The following is an 18,695-nucleotide window of genomic DNA, read 5'->3' as shown; positions in this document are numbered from 1 at the left end:
TTTATTATAGAAAGTTTGTTTTCCTTTCATACTAACTTCTAGTTATTATTATGCTTAACAAATTTACCAAACAAATGCATGGGTCTAGACCTACGTTTGGGTCAAGTTTCATGGAATTCTGAGAACGTAGAAATTTTAATATTTTACACCGTTTTATTAAAGAAAGTTTGTTTCCCTTTCGTACTAACTTGTAGTTATTATTACGCTTAACAAATTTACCACACGAATGCATGGGCCTAGACCTACTTTTGGGTCAAGTTTTGTGGAATTCTGAGAACGTTCATAATTTAGTTGTTTTTTTTTTTTGGGTAATATAAGTTTAATCAAGTAAAATAATAGTACAGTACAACAATGTTATCATCAGTTTTACATTAAGTAAATTTAGCTGTTTTACATTGCTTTATAAAAGAAAGTTTATTTTCCTTTCGAACTAACTTGTAGTTATTATTACGCTTACCAAATTTACCACACATATGCATGGGTTTAGACCAACGTTTGATTCAGGTTTTATGGAATTTTGAGAATGTTCAAAATTTAGTTATTTTACACGGTTTTATTAAAGAATGTTTGTTTGTCTTTCATACTAACTTGTAGTTATTAGTCCGGATAGCAAATTTACCATATAAATGCATTGGTGGAAAACTACGCTTGGGTCAAGTTTCGTGAAATTCTGTGAACGTTCAAAATTTAGCTGTTTTACAAGGTTTTATTAAAAAAAGTTTGTTTCCCTTTCGTACTAACTTGTAGTTATTATTACGCTTACCAAATTTACCACACAAATGTATGGATGTAGACCTACATTTGGGGCCAGTTTCGTGGAATTTTGAGAACGTTCAAAATTTAGCTGTTTCACATGGTTTTATTAAAGAAAGTTTGTTTCCTAACTTATTACGCTTATGAAATTTACCAAACAAATGCACGTGTCTAGACCTACGTTTGGGTCAAGTTTCGTGTAATTATGAGAACGTCCAAATTTAGCTATTTTACACAGTTTTACTAAAGAAAGTGTGTTTCTCTTTCGTACTAACTAGTAGTTATTATTACGCTTAGCAAATTTACCACACAAATGCATGGGTTTAGACATACGTTTCGGGCAAGTTTCATGTAATTTTGAGAACGTACAAAATTTAGCTGTTCTACACGGTTTTATTATAGAAAGTTTGTTTTCCTTTCATACTAACTTCTAGTTATTATTATGCTTAATAAATTTACCAAACAAATGCATGGGTCTAGACCTACGTTTGGGTCAAGTTTCATGGAATTCTGAGAACGTAGAAATTTTAATATTTTACACCGTTTTATTAAAGAAAGTTTGTTTCCCTTTCGTACTAACTTGTAGTTATTATTACGCTTAGCAAATTTACCACACGAATGCATGAGCCTAGACCTACTTTTGGGTCAAGTTTTGTGGAATTCTGAGAACGTTCATAATTTAGTTGTTTTTTTTTTTGGGTAATATAAGTTTAATCAAGTAAAATAATAGTACAGTACAACAATGTTATCATCAGTTTTACATTAAGTAAATTTAGCTGTTTTACATTGCTTTATAAAAGAAAGTTTATTTTCCTTTCGAACTAACTTGTAGTTATTATTACGCTTACCAAATTTACCACACATATGCATGGGTTTAGACCAACGTTTGATTCAAGTTTCATGGAATTTTTAGAATGTTCAAAATTTAGTTATTTTACACGGTTTTATTAAAGAATGTTTGTTTGTCTTTCATACTAACTTATAGTTATTAGTCCGGATAGCAAATTTACCATATAAATGCATTGGTCGAAAACTACGCTTGGATCAAGTTTCGTGAAATTCTGTGAACGTTCAAAATTTAGCTGTTTTACACGGTTTTATTAAAAAAAGTTTGTTTCCCTTTCGTACTAACTTGTAGTTATTATTACGCTTACCAAATTTACCACACAAATGTATGGATGTAGACCTACATTTGGGGCCAATTTCGTGGAATTTTGAGAACGTTCAAAATTTAGCTGTTTCACATGGTTTTATTAAATAAAGTTTGTTTCCTTTCTTATTACGCTTATGAAATTTACCAAACAAATGCACGTGTCTAGACCTACGTTTGGGTCAAGTTTCGTGTAATTATGAGAACGTCAAAATTTAGCTATTTTACACAGTTTTATTAATGAAAGTGTGTTTCTCTTTCGTACTAACTAGTAGTTATTATTACGCTTAGCAAATTTACCACACAAATGCATGGGTTTAGACCTACGTTTCGGGCAAGTTTCATGTAATTTTGAGAACGTACAAAATTTCGCTGTTCTACACGGTTTTATTATAGAAAGTTTGTTTTCCTTTCATACTAACTTCTAGTTATAATTATGCTTAACAAATTTACCAAACAAATGCATGGGTCTAGACCTACGTTTGGGTCAAGTTTCATGGAATTCTGAGAACGTAGAAATTTTAATATTTTACACCGTTTTATTAAAGAAAGTTTGTTTCCCTTTCGTACTAACTTGTAGTTATTATTACGCTTAGCAAATTTACCACACGAATGCATGGGCCCAGACCTACTTTTGGGTCAAGTTTTGTGGAATTCTGAGAACGTTCATAATTTAGTTGTTTTTTTTTTTTGGGGAAATATAAGTTTAATCAAGTAAAATAATAGTACAGTACAACAATGTTATCATCAGTTTTACATTAAGTAAATTTAGCTGTTTTACATTGCTTTATAAAAGAAAGTTTATTTTCCTTTCGAACTAACTTGTAGTTATTATTACGCTTACCAAATTTACCACACATATGCATGGGTTTAGACCAACGTTTGATTCAGGTTTTATGGAATTTTGAGAATGTTCAAAATTTAGTTATTTTACACGGTTTTATTAAAGAATGTTTGTTTGTCTTTCATACTAACTTGTAGTTATTAGTCCGGATAGCAAATTTACCATATAAATGCATTGGTGGAAAACTACGCTTGGGTCAAGTTTCGTGAAATTCTGTGAACGTTCAAAATTTAGCTGTTTTACAAGGTTTTATTAAAAAAAGTTTGTTTCCCTTTCGTACTAACTTGTAGTTATTATTACGCTTACCAAATTTACCACACAAATGTATGGATGTAGACCTACATTTGGGGCCAGTTTCGTGGAATTTTGAGAACGTTCAAAATTTAGCTGTTTCACATGGTTTTATTAAAGAAAGTTTGTTTCCTAACTTATTACGCTTATGAAATTTACCAAACAAATGCACGTGTCTAGACCTACGTTTGGGTCAAGTTTCGTGTAATTATGAGAACGTCCAAATTTAGCTATTTTACACAGTTTTATTAAAGAAAGTGTGTTTCTCTTTCGTACTAACTAGTAGTTATTATTACGCTTAGCAAATTTACCACACAAATGCATGGGTTTAGACCTACGTTTCGGGCAAGTTTCATGTAATTTTGAGAACGTACAAAATTTAGCTGTTCTACACGGTTTTATTATAGAAAGTTTGTTTTCCTTTCATACTAACTTCTAGTTATTATTATGCTTAATAAATTTACCAAACAAATGCATGGGTCTAGACCTACGTTTGGGTCAAGTTTCATGGAATTCTGAGAACGTAGAAATTTTAATATTTTACACCGTTTTATTAAAGAAAGTTTGTTTCCCTTTCGTACTAACTTGTAGTTATTATTACGCTTAGCTAATTTACCACACGAATGCATGAGCCTAGACCTACTTTGGGTCAAGTTTTGTGGAATTCTGAGAACGTTCATAATTTAGTTGTTTTTTTTTTTGGGTAATATAAGTTTAATCAAGTAAAATAATAGTACAGTACAACAATGTTATCATCAGTTTTACATTAAGTAAATTTAGCTGTTTTACATTGCTTTATAAAAGAAAGTTTATTTTCCTTTCGAACTAACTTGTAGTTATTATTACGCTTACCAAATTTACCACACATATGCATGGGTTTAGACCAACGTTTGATTCAGGTTTTATGGAATTTTGAGAATGTTCAAAATTTAGTTATTTTACACGGTTTTATTAAAGAATGTTTGTTTGTCTTTCATACTAACTTGTAGTTATTAGTCCGGATAGCAAATTTAACATATAAATGCATTGGTCGAAAACTACGCTTGGGTCAAGTTTCGTGAAATTCTGTGAACGTTCAAAATTTAGCTGTTTTACAAGGTTTTATTAAAAAAAGTTTGTTTCCCTTTCGTACTAACTTGTAGTTATTATTACGCTTACCAAATTTACCACACAAATGTATGGATGTAGACCTACATTTGGGGCCAGTTTCGTGGAATTTTGAGAACGTTCAAAATTTAGCTGTTTCACATGGTTTTATTAAAGAAAGTTTGTTTCCTAACTTATTACGCTTATGAAATTTACCAAACAAATGCACGTGTCTAGACCTACGTTTGGGTCAAGTTTCGTGTAATTATGAGAACGTCCAAATTTAGCTATTTTACACAGTTTTATTAAAGAAAGTGTGTTTCTCTTTCGTACTAACTAGTAGTTATTATTACGCTTAGAAAATTTACCACACAAATGCATGGGTTTAGACCTACGTTTCGGGCAAGTTTCATGTAATTTTGAGAACGTACAAAATTTAGCTGTTCTACACGGTTTTATTATAGAAAGTTTGTTTTCCTTTCATACTAACTTCTAGTTATTATTATGCTTAATAAATTTACCAAACAAATGCATGGGTCTAGACCTACGTTTGGGTCAAGTTTCATGGAATTCTGAGAACGTAGAAATTTTAATATTTTACACCGTTTTATTAAAGAAAGTTTGTTTCCCTTTCGTACTAACTTGTAGTTATTATTACGCTTAGCTAATTTACCACACGAATGCATGAGCCTAGACCTACTTTGGGTCAAGTTTTGTGGAATTCTGAGAACGTTCATAATTTAGTTGTTTTTTTTTTTGGGTAATATAAGTTTAATCAAGTAAAATAATAGTACAGTACAACAATGTTATCATCAGTTTTACATTAAGTAAATTTAGCTGTTTTACATTGCTTTATAAAAGAAAGTTTATTTTCCTTTCGAACTAACTTGTAGTTATTATTACGCTTACCAAATTTACCACACATATGCATGGGTTTAGACCAACGTTTGATTCAAGTTTCATGGAATTTTGAGAATGTTCAAAATTTAGTTATTTTACACGGTTTTATTAAAGAATGTTTGTTTGTCTTTCATACTAACTTGTAGTTATTAGTCCGGATAGCAAATTTAACATATAAATGCATTGGTCGAAAACTACGCTTGGGTCAAGTTTCGTGAAATTCTGTGAACGTTCAAAATTTAGCTGTTTTACAAGGTTTTATTAAAAAACGTTTGTTTCCCTTTCGTACTAACTTGTAGTTATTATTACGCTTACCAAATTTACCACACAAATGTATGGATGTAGACCTACATTTGGGGCCAGTTTCGTGGAATTTTGAGAACGTTCAAAATTTAGCTGTTTCACATGGTTTTATTAAAGAAAGTTTGTTTCCTAACTTATTACGCTTATGAAATTTACCAAACAAATGCACGTGTCTAGACCTACGTTTGGGTCAAGTTTCGTGTAATTATGAGAACGTCCAAATTTAGCTATTTTACACAGTTTTATTAAAGAAAGTGTGTTTCTCTTTCGTACTAACTAGTAGTTATTATTACGCTTAGCAAATTTACCACACAAATGCATGGGTTTAGACCTACGTTTCGGGCAAGTTTCATGTAATTTTGAGAACGTACAAAATTTAGCTGTTCTACACGGTTTTATTATAGAAAGTTTGTTTTCCTTTCATACTAACTTCTAGTTATTATTATGCTTAACAAATTTACCAAACAAATGCATGGGTCTAGACCTACGTTTGGGTCAAGTTTCATGGAATTCTGAGAACGTAGAAATTTTAATATTTTACACCGTTTTATTAAAGAAAGTTTGTTTCCCTTTCGTACTAACTTGTAGTTATTATTACGCTTAACAAATTTACCACACGAATGCATGGGCCTAGACCTACTTTTGGGTCAAGTTTTGTGGAATTCTGAGAACGTTCATAATTTAATTGTTTTTTTTTTTTGGGTAATATAAGTTTAATCAAGTAAAATAATAGTACAGTACAACAATGTTATCATCAGTTTTACATTAAGTAAATTTAGCTGTTTTACATTGCTTTATAAAAGAAAGTTTATTTTCCTTTCGAACTAACTTGTAGTTATTATTACGCTTACCAAATTTACCACACATATGCATGGGTTTAGACCAACGTTTGATTCAGGTTTTATGGAATTTTGAGAATGTTCAAAATTTAGTTATTTTACACGGTTTTATTAAAGAATGTTTGTTTGTCTTTCATACTAACTTGTAGTTATTAGTCCGGATAGCAAATTTACCATATAAATGCATTGGTCGAAAACTACGCTTGGGTCAAGTTTCGTGAAATTCTGTGAACGTTCAAAATTTAGCTGTTTTACAAGGTTTTATTAAAAAAAGTTTGTTTCCCTTTCGTACTAACTTGTAGTTATTATTACGCTTACCAAATTTACCACACAAATGTATGGATGTAGACCTACATTTGGGGCCAGTTTCGTGGAATTTTGAGAACGTTCAAAATTTAGCTGTTTCACATGGTTTTATTAAAGAAAGTTTGTTTCCTAACTTATTACGCTTATGAAATTTACCAAACAAATGCACGTGTCTAGACCTACGTTTGGGTCAAGTTTCGTGTAATTATGAGAACGTCCAAATTTAGCTATTTTACACAGTTTTACTAAAGAAAGTGTGTTTCTCTTTCGTACTAACTAGTAGTTATTATTACGCTTAGCAAATTTACCACACAAATGCATGGGTTTAGACATACGTTTCGGGCAAGTTTCATGTAATTTTGAGAACGTACAAAATTTAGCTGTTCTACACGGTTTTATTATAGAAAGTTTGTTTTCCTTTCATACTAACTTCTAGTTATTATTATGCTTAATAAATTTACCAAACAAATGCATGGGTCTAGACCTACGTTTGGGTCAAGTTTCATGGAATTCTGAGAACGTAGAAATTTTAATATTTTACACCGTTTTATTAAAGAAAGTTTGTTTCCCTTTCGTACTAACTTGTAGTTATTATTACGCTTAGCAAATTTACCACACGAATGCATGAGCCTAGACCTACTTTTGGGTCAAGTTTTGTGGAATTCTGAGAACGTTCATAATTTAGTTGTTTTTTTTTTTGGGTAATATAAGTTTAATCAAGTAAAATAATAGTACAGTACAACAATGTTATCATCAGTTTTACATTAAGTAAATTTAGCTGTTTTACATTGCTTTATAAAAGAAAGTTTATTTTCCTTTCGAACTAACTTGTAGTTATTATTACGCTTACCAAATTTACCACACATATGCATGGGTTTAGACCAACGTTTGATTCAAGTTTCATGGAATTTTGAGAATGTTCAAAATTTAGTTATTTTACACGGTTTTATTAAAGAATGTTTGTTTGTCTTTCATACTAACTTATAGTTATTAGTCCGGATAGCAAATTTACCATATAAATGCATTGGTCGAAAACTACGCTTGGATCAAGTTTCGTGAAATTCTGTGAACGTTCAAAATTTAGCTGTTTTACACGGTTTTATTAAAAAAAGTTTGTTTCCCTTTCGTACTAACTTGTAGTTATTATTACGCTTACCAAATTTACCACACAAATGTATGGATGTAGACCTACATTTGGGGCCAATTTCGTGGAATTTTGAGAACGTTCAAAATTTAGCTGTTTCACATGGTTTTATTAAATAAAGTTTGTTTCCTTTCTTATTACGCTTATGAAATTTACCAAACAAATGCACGTGTCTAGACCTACGTTTGGGTCAAGTTTCGTGTAATTATGAGAACGTCAAAATTTAGCTATTTTACACAGTTTTATTAATGAAAGTGTGTTTCTCTTTCCTACTAACTAGTAGTTATTATTACGCTTAGCAAATTTACCACACAAATGCATGGGTTTAGACCTACGTTTCGGGCAAGTTTCATGTAATTTTGAGAACGTACAAAATTTCGCTGTTCTACACGGTTTTATTATAGAAAGTTTGTTTTCCTTTCATACTAACTTCTAGTTATAATTATGCTTAACAAATTTACCAAACAAATGCATGGGTCTAGACCTACGTTTGGGTCAAGTTTCATGGAATTCTGAGAACGTAGAAATTTTAATATTTTACACCGTTTTATTAAAGAAAGTTTGTTTCCCTTTCGTACTAACTTGTAGTTATTATTACGCTTAGCAAATTTACCACACGAATGCATGGGCCCAGACCTACTTTTGGGTCAAGTTTTGTGGAATTCTGAGAACGTTCATAATTTAGTTGTTTTTTTTTTTTGGGGAAATATAAGTTTAATCAAGTAAAATAATAGTACAGTACAACAATGTTATCATCAGTTTTACATTAAGTAAATTTAGCTGTTTTACATTGCTTTATAAAAGAAAGTTTATTTTCCTTTCGAACTAACTTGTAGTTATTATTACGCTTACCAAATTTACCACACATATGCATGGGTTTAGACCAACGTTTGAATCAAGTTTCATGGAATTTTGAGAATGTTCAAAATTTAGTTATTTTACTCGGTTTTATTAAAGAATGTTTGTTTGTCTTTCATACTATCTTGTAGTTATTAGTCCGGATAGCAAATTTACCATATAAATGCATTGGTCGAAAACTACGCTTGGGTCAAATTTCATGAAATTCCTTGAACATTCAAAATTTAGCTGTTTTACACGGTTTTATTAAAAAAAGTTTGTTTCCCTTTCGTACTAACTTGTAGTTATTATTACGCTTACCAAATTTACCACACAAATGTATGGATGTAGACCTACATTTGGGGCCAGTTTCGTGGAATTTTGAGAACGTTCAAAATTTAGCTGTTTCACATGGTTTTATTAAAGAAAGTTTGTTTCCTTTCTTATTACGCTTATGAAATTTACAAAACAAATGCACGTGTCTAGACCTACGTTTGGGTCAAGTTTCGTGTAATTATGAGAACGTCAAAATTTAGCTATTTTACACAGTTTTATTAAAGAAAGTGTGTTTCTCTTTCGTACTAACTAGTAGTTATTATTACGCTTAGCAAATTTACCACACAAATGCATGGGTTTAGACCTACGTTTCGGGCAAGTTTAATGTAATTTTGAGAACGTACAAAATTTAGCTGTTCTACACGGTTTTACTATAGAAAGTTTGTTTTCCTTTCATACTAACTTCTAGTTATAATTATGCTTAACAAATTTAACAAACAAATGCATGGGTCTAGACCTACGTTTGGGTCAAGTTTCATGGAATTCTGAGAACGTAGAAATTTTAATATTTTACACCGTTTTATTAAAGGAAGTTTGTTTCTCTTTCGTACTAACTTGTAGTTATTATTACGCTTAGCAAATTTACCACACGAATGCATGGGCCTAGACCTACTTTTGGGTCAAGTTTTGTGGAATTCTGAGAACGTTCATAATTTAGTTGTTTTTTTTTTTTTGGGTAATATAAGTTTAATCAAGTAAAATAATAGTACAGTACATCAATGTTATCATCAGTTTTACATTAAGTAAATTTAGCTGTTTTACATTGCTTTATAAAAGAAAGTTTATTTTCCTTTCGAACTAACTTGTAGTTATTATTACGCTTACCAAATTTACCACACATATGCATGGGTTTAGACCAACGTTTGATTCAAGTTTCATGGAATTTTGAGAATGTTCAAAATTTAGTTATTTTACACGGTTTTATTAAAGAATGTTTGTTTGTCTTTCATACTAACTTATAGTTATTAGTCCGGATAGCAAATTTACCATATAAATGCATTGGTCGAAAACTACGCTTGGGTCAAGTTTCGTGAAATTCTGTGAACGTTCAAAATTTAGCTGTTTTACACGGTTTTATTAAAAAAAGTTTGTTTCCCTTTCGTACTAACTTGTAGTTATTATTACGCTTACCAAATTTACCACACAAATGTATGGATGTAGACCTACATTTGGGGCCAATTTCGTGGAATTTTGAGAACGTTCAAAATTTAGCTGTTTCACATGGTTTTATTAAATAAAGTTTGTTTCCTTTCTTATTACGCTTATGAAATTTACCAAACAAATGCACGTGTCTAGACCTACGTTTGGGTCAAGTTTCGTGTAATTATGAGAACGTCAAAATTTAGCTATTTTACACAGTTTTATTAATGAAAGTGTGTTTCTCTTTCGTACTAACTAGTAGTTATTATTACGCTTAGCAAATTTACCACACAAATGCATGGGTTTAGACCTACGTTTCGGGCAAGTTTCATGTAATTTTGAGAACGTACAAAATTTCACTGTTCTACACGGTTTTATTATAGAAAGTTTGTTTTCCTTTCATACTAACTTCTAGTTATAATTATGCTTAACAAATTTACCAAACAAATGCATGGGTCTAGACCTACGTTTGGGTCAAGTTTCATGGAATTCTGAGAACGTAGAAATTTTAATATTTTACACCGTTTTATTAAAGAAAGTTTGTTTCCCTTTCGTACTAACTTGTAGTTATTATTACGCTTAGCAAATTTACCACACGAATGCATGGGCCTAGACCTACTATTGGGTCAAGTTTTGTGGAATTCTGAGAACGTTCATAATTTAGTTGTTTTTTTTTTTTTTGGGTAATATAAGTTTAATCAAGTAAAATAATAGTACAGTACAACAATGTTATCATCAGTTTTACATTAAGTAAATTTAGCTGTTTTACATTGCTTTATGAAAGAAAGTTTATTTTCCTTTCGAACTAACTTGTAGTTATTATTACGCTTACCAAATTTACCACACATATGCATGGGTTTAGACCAACGTTTGATTCAAGTTTCATGGAATTTTGAGAATGTTCAAAATTTAGTTATTTTACACGGTTTTATTAAAGAATGTTTGTTTGTCTTTCATACTAACTTGTAGTTATTAGTCCGGATAGCAAATTTACCATATAAATGCATTGGTCGAAAACTACGCTTGGGTCAAGTTTCGTGAAATTCTGTGAACGTTCAAAATTTAGCTGTTTTACAAGGTTTTATTAAAAAAAGTTTGTTTCCCTTTCGTACTAACTTGTAGTTATTATTACGCTTACCAAATTTACCACACAAATGTATGGATGTAGACCTACATTTGGGGCCAATTTCGTGGAATTTTGAGAACGTTCAAAATTTAACTGTTTCACAAGGTTTTATTAAATAAAGTTTGTTTCCTTTCTTATTATGCTTATGAAATTTACCAAACAAATGCACGTGTCTAGACCTACGTTTGGGTCAAGTTTCGTGTAATTATGAGAACGTCAAAATTTAGCTATTTTACACAGTTTTATTAATGAAAGTGTGTTTCTCTTTCGTACTAACTAGTAGTTATTATTACGCTTAGCAAATTTACCACACAAATGAATGGGTTTAGACCTACGTTTCGGGCAAGTTTCATTTAATTTTGAGAACGTACAAAATTTAGCTGTTCTACACGGTTTTATTATAGAAAGTTTGTTTTCCTTTCATACTAACTTCTAGTTATTATTATGCTTAACAAATTTACCAAACAAATGCATGGGTCTAGACCTACGTTTGGGTCAAGTTTCATGGAATTCTGAGAACGTAGAAATTTTAATATTTTACACCGTTTTATTAAAGAAAGTTTGTTTCCCTTTCGTACTAACTTGTAGTTATTATTACGCTTAGCAAATTTACCACACGAATGCATGGGCCCAGACCTACTTTTGGGTCAAGTTTTGTGGAATTCTGAGAACGTTCATAATTTAGTTGTTTTTTTTTTTTGGGAAATATAAGTTTAATCAAGTAAAATAATAGTACAGTACAACAATGTTATCATCAGTTTTACATTAAGTAAATTTAGCTGTTTTACATTGCTTTATAAAAGAAAGTTTATTTTCCTTTCGAACTAACTTGTAGTTATTATTACGCTTACCAAATTTACCACACATATGCATGGGTTTAGACCAACGTTTGATTCAAGTTTCATGGAATTTTGAGAATGTTCAAAATTTAGTTATTTTACACGGTTTTATTAAAGAATGTTTGTTTGTCTTTCATACTAACTTGTAGTTATTAGTTCGGATAGCAAATTTACCATATAAATGCATTGGTCGAAAACTACGCTTGGGTCAAGTTTCGTGAAATTCTGTGAACGTTCAAAATTTAGCTGTTTTACAAGGTTTTATTAAAAAAAGTTTGTTTCCCTTTCGTACTAACTTGTAGTTATTATTACGCTTACCAAATTTACCACACAAATGTATGGATGTAGACCTACATTTGGGGCCAATTTCGTGGAATTTTGAGAACGTTCAAAATTTAGCTGTTTCACATGGTTTTATTAAATAAAGTTTTTTTCCTTTCTTATTACGCTTATGAAATTTACCAAACAAATGCACGTGTCTAGACCTACGTTTGGGTCAAGTTTCGTGTAATTATGAGAACGTCAAAATTTAGCTATTTTACACAGTTTTATTAATGAAAGTGTGTTTCTCTTTCGTACTAACTAGTAGTTATTATTACGCTTAGCAAATTTACCACACAAATGCATGGGTTTAGACCTACGTTTCGGGTAGTTTCATGTAATTTTGAGAACGTACAAAATTTAGCTGTTCTACACGGTTTTATTATAGAAAGTTTGTTTTCCTTTCATACTAACTTCTATTTATAATTATGCTTAACAAATTTACCAAACAAATGCATGGGTCTAGACCTACGTTTGGGTCAAGTTTCATGGAATTCTGAGAACGTAGAAATTTTAATATTTTACACCGTTTTATTAAAGAAAGTTTGTTTCCCTTTCGTACTAACTTGTAGTTATTATTACGCTTAGCAAATTTACCACACGAATGCATGGGCCTAGACCTACTATTGGGTCAAGTTTTGTGGAATTCTGAGAACGTTCATAATTTAGTTGTTTTTTTTTTTTTTGGGTAATATAAGTTTAATCAAGTAAAATAATAGTACAGTACAACAATGTTATCATCAGTTTTACATTAAGTAAATTTAGCTGTTTTACATTGCTTTATGAAAGAAAGTTTATTTTCCTTTCGAACTAACTTGTAGTTATTATTACGCTTACCAAATTTACCACACATATGCATGGGTTTAGACCAACGTTTGATTCAAGTTTCATGGAATTTTGAGAATGTTCAAAATTTAGTTATTTTACACGGTTTTATTAAAGAATGTTTGTTTGTCTTTCATACTAACTTGTAGTTATTAGTCCGGATAGCAAATTTACCATATAAATGCATTGGTCGAAAACTACGCTTGGGTCAAGTTTCGTGAAATTCTGTGAACGTTCAAAATTTAGCTGTTTTACAAGGTTTTATTAAAAAAAGTTTGTTTCCCTTTCGTACTAACTTGTAGTTATTATTACGCTTACCAAATTTACCACACAAATGTATGGATGTAGACCTACATTTGGGGCCAATTTCGTGGAATTTTGAGAACGTTCAAAATTTAACTGTTTCACAAGGTTTTATTAAATAAAGTTTGTTTCCTTTCTTATTATGCTTATGAAATTTACCAAACAAATGCACGTGTCTAGACCTACGTTTGGGTCAAGTTTCGTGTAATTATGAGAACGTCAAAATTTAGCTATTTTACACAGTTTTATTAATGAAAGTGTGTTTCTCTTTCGTACTAACTAGTAGTTATTATTACGCTTAGCAAATTTACCACACAAATGAATGGGTTTAGACCTACGTTTCGGGCAAGTTTCATTTAATTTTGAGAACGTACAAAATGTAGCTGTTCTACACGGTTTTATTATAGAAAGTTTGTTTTCCTTTCATACTAACTTCTAGTTATTATTATGCTTAACAAATTTACCAAACAAATGCATGGGTCTAGACCTACGTTTGGGTCAAGTTTCATGGAATTCTGAGAACGTAGAAATTTTAATATTTTACACCGTTTTATTAAAGAAAGTTTGTTTCCCTTTCGTACTAACTTGTAGTTATTATTACGCTTAGCAAATTTACCACACGAATGCATGGGCCCAGACCTACTTTTGGGTCAAGTTTTGTGGAATTCTGAGAACGTTCATAATTTAGTTGTTTTTTTTTTTTTGGGAAATATAAGTTTAATCAAGTAAAATAATAGTACAGTACAACAATGTTATCATCAGTTTTACATTAAGTAAATTTAGCTGTTTTACATTGCTTTATAAAAGAAAGTTTATTTTCCTTTCGAACTAACTTGTAGTTATTATTACGCTTACCAAATTTACCACACATATGCATGGGTTTAGACCAACGTTTGATTCAAGTTTCATGGAATTTTGAGAATGTTCAAAATTTAGTTATTTTACACGGTTTTATTAAAGAATGTTTGTTTGTCTTTCATACTAACTTGTAGTTATTAGTTCGGATAGCAAATTTACCATATAAATGCATTGGTCGAAAACTACGCTTGGGTCAAGTTTCGTGAAATTCTGTGAACGTTCAAAATTTAGCTGTTTTACAAGGTTTTATTAAAAAAAGTTTGTTTCCCTTTCGTACTAACTTGTAGTTATTATTACGCTTACCAAATTTACCACACAAATGTATGGATGTAGACCTACATTTGGGGCCAATTTCGTGGAATTTTGAGAACGTTCAAAATTTAGCTGTTTCACATGGTTTTATTAAATAAAGTTTTTTTCCTTTCTTATTACGCTTATGAAATTTACCAAACAAATGCACGTGTCTAGACCTACGTTTGGGTCAAGTTTCGTGTAATTATGAGAACGTCAAAATTTAGCTATTTTACACAGTTTTATTAATGAAAGTGTGTTTCTCTTTCGTACTAACTAGTAGTTATTATTACGCTTAGCAAATTTACCACACAAATGCATGGGTTTAGACCTACGTTTCGGGTAGTTTCATGTAATTTTGAGAACGTACAAAATTTAGCTGTTCTACACGGTTTTATTATAGAAAGTTTGTTTTCCTTTCATACTAACTTCTATTTATAATTATGCTTAACAAATTTACCAAACAAATGCATGGGTCTAGACCTACGTTTGGGTCAAGTTTCATGGAATTCTGAGAACGTAGAAATTTTAATATTTTACACCGTTTTATTAAAGAAAGTTTGTTTCCCTTTCGTACTAACTTGTAGTTATTATTACGCTTAGCAAATTTACCACACGAATGCATGGGCCTAGACCTACTATTGGGTCAAGTTTTGTGGAATTCTGAGAACGTTCATAATTTAGTTGTTTTTTTTTTTTTGGGGTAATATAAGTTTAATCAAGTAAAATTATAGTACAGTACAACAATGTTATCATCAGTTTTACATTAAGTAAATTTAGCTGTTTTACATTGCTTTATAAAAGAAAGTTTATTTTCCTTTCGAACTAACTTGTAGTTATTATTACGCTTACCAAATTTACCACACATATGCATGGGTTTAGACCAACGTTTGATTCAAGTTTCATGGAATTTTGAGAATGTTCAAAATTTAGTTATTTTACACGGTTTTATTAAAGAAAGTTTGTTTGCCTTTCATACTAACTTGTAGTTATTAGTCCGGATAGCAAATTTACCATATAAATGCATTGGTCGAAAACTACGCTTGGGTCAAGTTTCGTGAAATTCTGTGAACGTTCAAAATTTAGCTGTTTTACACGGTTTTATTAAAAAAAGTTTGTTTCCCTTTCGTACTAACTTGTAGTTATTATTACGCTTACCAAATTTACCACACAAATGTATGGTGTAGACCTACATTTGGGGCCAGTTTCGTGGAATTTTGAGAACGTTCAAAACTTAGCTGTTTCACATGGTTTTATTAAAGAAAGTTTGTTTCCTAACTTATTACGCTTATGAAATTTACCAAACAAATGCACGTGTCTAGACCTACGTTTGGGTCAAGTTTCGTGTAATTATGAGAACGTCCAAATTTAGCTATTTTAAACAGTTTTATTAAAGAAAGTGTATTTCTCTTTCGTACTTACTAGTAGTTATTATTACGCTTAGCAAATTACCACACAAATGCATGGGTTTAGACCTACGTTTCGGGCAAGTTTCATGTAATTTTGAGAACGTACAAAATTTAGCTGTTCTACACGGTTTTATTATAGAAAGTTTGTTTTCCTTTCATACTAACTTCTAGTTATTATTATGCTTAACAAATTTACCAAACAAATGCATGGGTCTAGACCTACGTTTGGGTCAAGTTTCATGGAATTCTGAGAACGTAGAAATTTTAATATTTTACACCGTTTTATTAAAGAAAGTTTGTTTCCCTTTCGTACTAACTTGTAGTTATTATTACGCTTAGCAAATTTACCACACGAATGCATGGGCCTATACCTACTTTTGGGTCAAGTTTTGTGGAATTCTGAGAACGTTCATAATTTAGTTGTTTTTTTTTTTTTGGGTAATATAAGTTTAATCAAGTAAAATAATAGTACAGTACAACAATGTTATCATCAGTTTTACATTAAGTAAATTTAGCTGTTTTACATTGCTTTATAAAAGAAAGTTTATTTTCCTTTCGAACTAACTTGTAGTTATTATTACGCTTACCAAATTTACCACACATATGCATGGGTTTAGACCAACGTTTGATTCAAGTTTCATGGAATTTTGAGAATGTTCAAAATTTAGTTATTTTACACGGTTTTATTAAAGAATGTTTGTTTGTCTTTCATACTAACTTATAGTTATTAGTCCGGATAGCAAATTTACCATATAAATGCATTGGTCGAAAACTACGCTTGGGTCAAGTTTCGTGAAATTTTGTGAACGTTCAAAATTTAGCTGTTTTACACGGTTTTATTAAAAAAAGTTTGTTTCCCTTTCGTACTAACTTGTAGTTATTATTACGCTTACCAAATTTACCACACAAATGTATGGATGTAGACCTACATTTGGGGCCAATTTCGTGGAATTTTGAGAACGTTCAAAATTTAGCTGTTTCACATGGTTTTATTAAATAAAGTTTGTATCCTTTCTTATTACGCTTATGAAATTTACCAAACAAATGCACGTGTCTAGACCTACGTTTGGGTCAAGTTTCGTGTAATTATGAGAACGTCAAAATTTAGCTATTTAACACAGTTTTATTAATGAAAGTGTGTTTCTCTTTCGTACTAACTAGTAGTTATTATTACGCTTAGCAAATTTACCACACAAATGCATGGGTTTAGACCTACGTTTCGGGCAAGTTTCATTTAATTTTGAGAACGTACAAAATTTAGCTGTTCTACACGGTTTTATTATAGAAAGTTTGTTTTCCTTTCATACTAACTTCTAGTTATTATTATGCTTAACAAATTTACCAAACAAATGCATGGGTCTAGACCTACGTTTGGGTCAAGTTTCATGGAATTCTGAGAACGTAGAAATTTTAATATTTTACACCGTTTTATTAAAGAAAGTTTGTTTCCCTTTCGTACTAACTTGTAGTTATTATTACGCTTAGCAAATTTACCACACGAATGCATGGGCCCAGACCTACTTTTGGGTCAAGTTTTGTGGAATTCTGAGAACGTTCATAATTTAGTTGTTTTTTTTTTTTTGGGAAATATAAGTTTAATCAAGTAAAATAATAGTACAGTACAACAATGTTATCATCAGTTTTACATTAAGTAAATTTAGCTGTTTTACATTGCTTTATAAAAGAAAGTTTATTTTCCTTTCGAACTAACTTGTAGTTATTATTACGCTTACCAAATTTACCACACATATGCATGGGTTTAGACCAACGTTTGATTCAAGTTTCATTGAATTTTGAGAATGTTCAAAATTTAGTTATTTTACACGGTTTTATTAAAGAATGTTTGTTTGTCTTTCATACTAACTTGTAGTTATTAGTTCGGATAGCAAATTTACCATATAAATGCATTGGTCGAAAACTACGCTTGGGTCAAGTTTCGTGAAATTCTGTGAACGTTCAAAATTTAGCTGTTTTACAAGGTTTTATTAAAAAAAGTTTGTTTCCCTTTCGTACTAACTTGTAGTTATTATTACGCTTACCAAATTTACCACACAAATATATGGATGTAGACCTACATTTGGGGCCAATTTCGTGGAATTTTGAGAACGTTCAAAATTTAGCTGTTTCACATGGTTTTATTAAATAAAGTTTGTATCCTTTCTTATTACGCTTATGAAATTTACCAAACAAATGCACGTGTCTAGACCTACGTTTGGGTCAAGTTTCGTGTAATTATGAGAACGTCAAAATTTAGCTATTTTACACAGTTTTATTAATGAAAGTGTGTTTCTCTTTCGTACTAACTAGTAGTTATTATTACGCTTAGCAAATTTACCACACAAATGCATGGGTTTAGACCTACGTTTCGGGCAAGTTTCATGTAATTTTGAGAACGTACAAAATTTCACTGTTCTACACGGTTTTATTATAGAAAGTTTGTTTTCATTTCATACTAACTTCTAGTTATAATTATGCTTAACAAATTTACCAAACAAATGCATGGGTCTAGACCTACGTTTGGGTCAAGTTTCATGGAATTCTGAGAACGTAGAAATTTTAATATTTTACACCGTTTTATTAAAGAAAGTTTGTTTCCCTTTCGTACTAACTTGTAGTTATTATTACGCTTAGCAAATTTACCACACGAATGCATGGGCCTAGACCTACTTTTGGGTCAAGTTTTGTGGAATTCTGAGAACGTTCATAATTTAGTTGTTTTTTTTTTTTGGGTAATATAAGTTTAATCAAGTAAAATAATAGTACAGTACAACAATGTTATCATCAGTTTTACATT

The sequence above is a fragment of the Sesamum indicum genome, linkage group LG11 (genome assembly GCF_026168435.1).
Source record: "Sesamum indicum cultivar Baizhima isolate 11 linkage group LG11, ASM2616843v1, whole genome shotgun sequence".
In the NCBI taxonomy this organism is placed as follows: domain Eukaryota; kingdom Viridiplantae; phylum Streptophyta; class Magnoliopsida; order Lamiales; family Pedaliaceae; genus Sesamum; species Sesamum indicum.
The sequence above is the reverse complement of the archived record's forward strand: the minus strand, read 5'-3'. Positions refer to the sequence as shown.